This window comes from Maniola jurtina, chromosome 18, assembly GCF_905333055.1.
Source record: "Maniola jurtina chromosome 18, ilManJurt1.1, whole genome shotgun sequence".
Lineage (NCBI taxonomy): Eukaryota > Metazoa > Arthropoda > Insecta > Lepidoptera > Nymphalidae > Maniola > Maniola jurtina.
This window is the reverse complement of record NC_060046.1, coordinates 11,173,698-11,179,897: the sequence shown is the minus strand read 5'-3', so window position 1 is coordinate 11,179,897 and position 6,200 is coordinate 11,173,698.

Genomic DNA, 6,200 nt, shown 5'->3' with positions numbered 1-6,200 from the left:
ACCCGCGTGGATTGGTCAGATCCCCTGCAGCATCAGGATTGAGGAGTTGGAATCCAAATTTTTTTATGGAACAAAGTCGCAAAGTTCCTCTATCGATTAAAAAAAAAAAAACGCAAATCGGTTCAGAAATCTCGGAGATATCAGTGCGTATTAGGTAGAAAAACACAGCTCCTCCATTTTTAAAGTCAGTTAAAAAAGTAGCCTATGTTACTCCTTGGTTAATCCTCTACTTGTCTGTGAAAGTTCCGTCAAAATAGGTTCAGCCATTCCGAAGATTAGCCCGTGCAAACAGACAGTCACTTCAATTTTATTTATTAGTATAGGTAGATGATCTCAGTATATCGTAAAACTGTGACAGTATCAAGCTGTTTTGCAACGGAGCAACGATGGATCGACGTGATTTTTCGCATGGATGGAGAGTGACCTATCTTACTTTTAATCCCTGAAAATCAACGAGGTTCCACGAAATTTTTGAACATCTAAATTCACGCGGACGAAGTCGCAGGCATGAATCAGTTACCTAGCTATTTCATATTTTAAGGTTTCACTTCTGTCGGCAGTCAAAATATTTTGAATTTGAATTAAACGGAGCCAACGGGACTGATTTTTATTAATTTTATTCTTATCCCGTTGGCCCCGTTATTTCATTGGTGTGTTACAAATAAAAGATGGATGCTCTTGGATTTGACTTTATTTCCATTCACACGACACAGACAGACATTGTATCAAGACAGCGATAGGTGACAAGTGACAAGTGACAGATGACGTTAGGATATTACACAGACTAATACAATACCGTAACATCTCCCTTTTTTTTTTTTTTTTTTTTTTAACACTAGGTACTAACTGTTAACAATTTTATTATTATGACAACGACAGATTTTTTATATTTTATAAACACAAGTATATACATAGTACAAGTACAACATTATTTTTTATAACACCACAAGAAAATCACTTATGACTATCCAGGCTGCATGGTTTACAACCTTTGCCTTTCTCGATACATTGACAGACTACTACTAAAATTGACATTTGTTTTTTGAACCTTTACCTTTCCTGAAAAATAATTTAAATACTAACTGTAGAGGCACTAGCGAGTAATCATTTTAGAGGCTACGCGTGCAACGACGTAGCGTAATTCGTTAGTTGCCTCTAGCCCGTTGTATCATGTTGACGTTTACAAATTGTAACTTAAAATTGTGAATTATAATATATATTTTTTTAGTGTTCATTTCTTTTGTTTTTATTACTACCCTGGTAGAGAACACGGCGCTACTATATATCCAGCGACATCAGTCGTACATTAAATATATGTACATTAAATATCTGTACAAAAATACCTGTACATTGGTGACTCGGACTTTGAACTACCAGGGTAGCGCGTGTTAATTTTCTTAATTAAAATAAAGTAAAGTAACGTAAGCTAGGGCAACTCAAATTAACACGTAGGAAGTGAAAAACTAAAAAACTTTAAAAATGGCGCAACCTACGACAGTAGTGAAGGATGAAGACACGTATCTAGCGTCGATATCTCTCACGTCGAAGATCCCGGAGTTTTGGACCGACCAACCTAGGGTCTGGTTTATCCAGCTGGAAGCAATACTGGCACCACAAAAACAAGGAGACGCATCCAGGTATAATATAGTGGTATCCAAGCTGGGTAAGGATGTCATACAACAAGTGACGGACATCCTCATCAATCCTCCGGAAGAGCGTAAGTACGAGGTACTTAAAGAAAGGTTGCTGAACATATATGAAGAGTCGGAGAACCGCCAGATACAGAAGCTCATCGGGGAGATGGAACTGGGTGATCAGAAACCCAGCCACCTCCTCCAGAAAATGCAGGATCTGGCCAGGGGTAAAATTAGTAATGATACTCTAAGCGTATTATGGCAGAATCTGCTACCAGCAGCAGCACGAGGCGTTCTGGCTGCGACAGAAGCTAAAGATCTAGACAGACTAGCCGTGATTGCTGACAAAGTAATGGAAACTCTGAAGTCCCAACCAGTAGCAGAAGTGGCAGCAAAGGAGGCGGTACCCGGAACTTCGTCAATGGCAGCTGAAATAGCCAGGATCCATGCGAGGTTGGACCAGCTGGACAGGTCCAGACACAGTTGGCGAGGTCGCGGAGGTTTCCGTGGTCGTTCGCGTTCCAGAGGACGAGACGACAACAGGTCCAGACGTACCCCGGATAGCCCGGACTGGCTCTGCGTGCATCATTTTAGATACAGGCAGAGAGCTAATCGCTGCGAACAGCCGTGCACCTGGAATACGAAGCAGGAAAACTAGTAAAGATGCAGGTGGAACCGGTGGGTACCTGCGTCGAATTTGGGAACCACCGTTTATGTATTACAGATAAGGACAATGGCATACGTTATTTAATAGACACAGGTGCGAACATTTCAGTGTTGCCTAAAAGTTATAAATCAGTGTGTGACAGTACAGTAAATAATAAATACAAACTTTATGCCGCGAATGGTAGTGAAATACAAACTTTCGGAACAAAGACTCTAGTGTTAAATTTAAGATTGCGTCGTGCGTTTAAGTGGACTTTTGTAATAGCCGACGTTAAACAACCCATTTTAGGAGCGGATTTTTTAGCTAAGTATAATTTGTTAGTAGACTTAAGAAATAGACGATTGTTAGATCAAGAGACTAACATGTATGTAATTTCCACTATAGTAAACTCGGAGCATTCATCTATTTTTACTATAGCCGAATCGCATCCATGTTATTCTCTTCTAAGTAGGTTCCCAGAATTGACAATGCCAGCGACGTTCAAAGAACCACCACGTCACAACGTAAGACACCACATCGAGACTTCAGGTCCTCCGGTGCATGCGCGCCCAAGGCCGCTGCCGCCGGACCGATTTAAAAAGGTAAGAGAAGAATTTCGCCTTATGCAGGAAATGGGTATTTGCCGCCCGTCAAAGAGTGCGTGGGCGAGTCCTCTACACGTTGTACCTAAAAAAGATGGTAATATAAGGCCGTGTGGAGACTATAGAGCGCTGAATGCAATTACGAAGCCTGATAGATACCCAATTCCTCACATAAAGGATTTTACGTTTATTTTAGCCGATAAGAAAGTATTTAGCAGGATTGATATTAACCGAGCGTATCACTTTATTCCGATAGCAGAGGATGACGTGGAGAAAACAGCAATCATTACACCTTTTGGTTTATTTGAATGGCCATGTATGTCTTTCGGTTTAAGAAACGCAGCACAGACGTTTCAACGTTTCATGAATAATTATGTTTTACAGGATTTAGAGGCAAATTTTCAGCAAAATAACCCGGATTGCGCGAATTATAAAACTGAATTTGTTTTTTCATATTTAGATGATTTAATAATAGCTAGCGAAAATAGTTCGCTTCACGAAAAACATTTAGAGACCGTTTTTGAAAGATTACAACAAGTTGGACTAACTATTAATTTAGCAAAGTGTGCATTTTCGCAGGATAAAGTTGAGTTTCTGGGTCATGAGGTCTCAGCCAGTGGCTTAAGGCCGTTGCCAAGCAAGGTCCAAGCCATTGTAGACTTTCCCAGACCGAAAACGGTAGAGGAACTTCGTAGATTTCTAGGCATGGTAAATTTCTATAGAAGTCATTTGCGTCAGGCAGCCGAATATCAAGCTGAATTAAATAAGTATCTTCACGGAGCAAAGAAACGTGACAAAAGTAGTATAGTGTGGACAGAAAGTGCTATTCAAGCTTTCGAACAATGCAAGTTGAATTTACAGAACGCTGCTTTGTTAGCGTATCCGATAACAGGTCAAGTGCTTGCTATAATGGCAGACGCGTCAAATACTTGCGTTGGAGGCACATTGCAACAAAGAGTAAATAACGAATGGGTTCCGTTAGGTTATTTTTCAAAAAAATTGACTGACACGCAACAAAAGTACAGTACCTACGACAGGGAGTTACTTTCGCTTTATTTGTCAGTGCAATATTTTAGGAACATGTTCGAAGGTAGAGATCTCGTTTTGTATACAGATCATAAGCCGTTAACGTTTGCGTTTAAAAAGCTAAGTAGTAGTAAAGAAACGCCGCGAAGGACCCGTCAGTTATTATTTATTAGTGAGTTCACGACGGATATACGCTATACAAAAGGCGAAGAAAACGCGCCCGCGGACGCGTTATCGCGCGTTGAAACAATTTCGTGCCCGTCTGTACTTGACTTCACAGAAGTGGCTATTGCGCAAGCCAACGACAAAGAGCTCACAGAATTGCTAGGAACAAAAAACGGTAATACGAGACTAATAAAAATTGACTTGCCGAGTGTAAATAAACCGATTGTTTGTAACTTGCGAGGCGATAAGGCTAGGCCTTACTTACCAAAACAGTTTAGGCGTATCGCATACGAAACAATACATAACCTCAGCCATCCAGGCATTAGAACAACAAGGAAAATGGTAACTAATAATTATTTTTGGCCTGGGATGAATAAAGATATAGGTATTTGGGCTAGGTCGTGCATAGAGTGTCAAAAAGCAAAGGTTCACAGACACACTATGTCACCTTTAGGGCAATTTGCAAAAGTAGATAGAATGTGTCATTTACACATTGACATTACAGGCCCATTCACTATTTCAGAGGAAGGCTACAGGTATTGTCTTACAATGATAGATAGAGAAACGGGTTGGCCGGAAGCATTTCCAATTAAAGATATTTGTGCGAAGACAGTAGCCAAACTCGTGTATGAAGGATGGATTACTAGACATGGGTGTTTTATTAATTTGAGCTCAGATCAAGGAAAGCAATTTGAAAGCAGTCTCTTTAGACAGTTAATGAAATATTTAGGGGTTCATAAGTTTAGGACGACACCGTACCATCCACAAAGTAATGGCATGATCGAACGATGGCATCGTAGTTTTAAGGCCGCCTTAATGGCGAGATTAAAGGACAATAGATCGTGGGTTGAAGAAATGCACACCATTATGATGGGACTACGTGCAGCACCACGCAGTGACACAGGGGTAAGTGCCGCGGAATTAACCTTTGGGCGAACTCTGAGGCTCCCTGGAGAATTTTTCGAACCATCGGATAGTAAGATAACGGACGGTGAGGAGTACCTAAAGCAGTTGAAACAGGTAATTAGTAATTTAAGACCGAAACCTGAGACACAGAGAGACTCTCGAACAATTTTTGTGCACCCTGCTTTAAAAGACTGTAAAAAAGTTTTTGTTAGAAACGATGTAATGCGTAAGTGTCTACAACCACCGTATGACGGTCCCTATGACGTCATAAAGCGGTTGGAAAAAGCATACTTAGTACAGTTACCCAATAGACAAGCACTTATTTCAATTGACAGGTTAAAACCGGCTTTTGTCCTGGATATCAAAAATCCACGACAGACGCCGGGTGAAACGTCATGTAAGAAAAAATGTAGATTTAGTGACGATGACGTTTTGCCGACTCATACAATCCGTACTACTCGGAGTGGGAGAGTCAGCAAAACGCCCGTTAGGTATCAGTAGAATAATTTGAGTATCAACTAGCAATTAAGCAATAAGTATTACGAAATAAGTATTGTAAAATGGCCCCGATCCGCATATATTATTTTTTATTTTATTCATGTATTATTTTTTATTAGAAGTCATAACTAAACCTTATTATTAAGAGTGTTAGAGTGGTTGACGATTGTTATAATTTATTGGATAGTGTGTAAATGTAAAATGTAATGTAACCAACATTCGAAGCGTTGAGTGCAACGAAGGCTGGATGGCGTGGGAATAGCAACAATTGAACGTGGTATTGCCACAGCGACCCCGTCGCCACCCGCTCAAGTTGTAGTGACCTCATCTCAAGTATGATGTGTTAAGAGATGTACCATGCATCGAATCAAAGGAACACTTTAACTGGGTGACGTGTTTAAATTATGATTTGTTGGGTAAGCGGATCGGAAACATTGTTAGGGTTGTCGAAAAATAAAGAACGAATATTGTGAAATAAAATTAAGGTTGCGGAAATTTGTATTTGTTTAATTTTTATTAAGATAAAAATTTGGGGTGGTGTGATGTAGAGGCACTAGCGAGTAATCATTTTAGAGGCTACGCGTGCAACGACGTAGCGTAATTCGTTAGTTGCCTCTAGCCCGTTGTATCATGTTGACGTTTACAAATTGTAACTTAAAATTGTGAATTATAATATATATTTTTTTAGTGTTCATTTCTTTTGTTTTTATTACTACCCTGGTA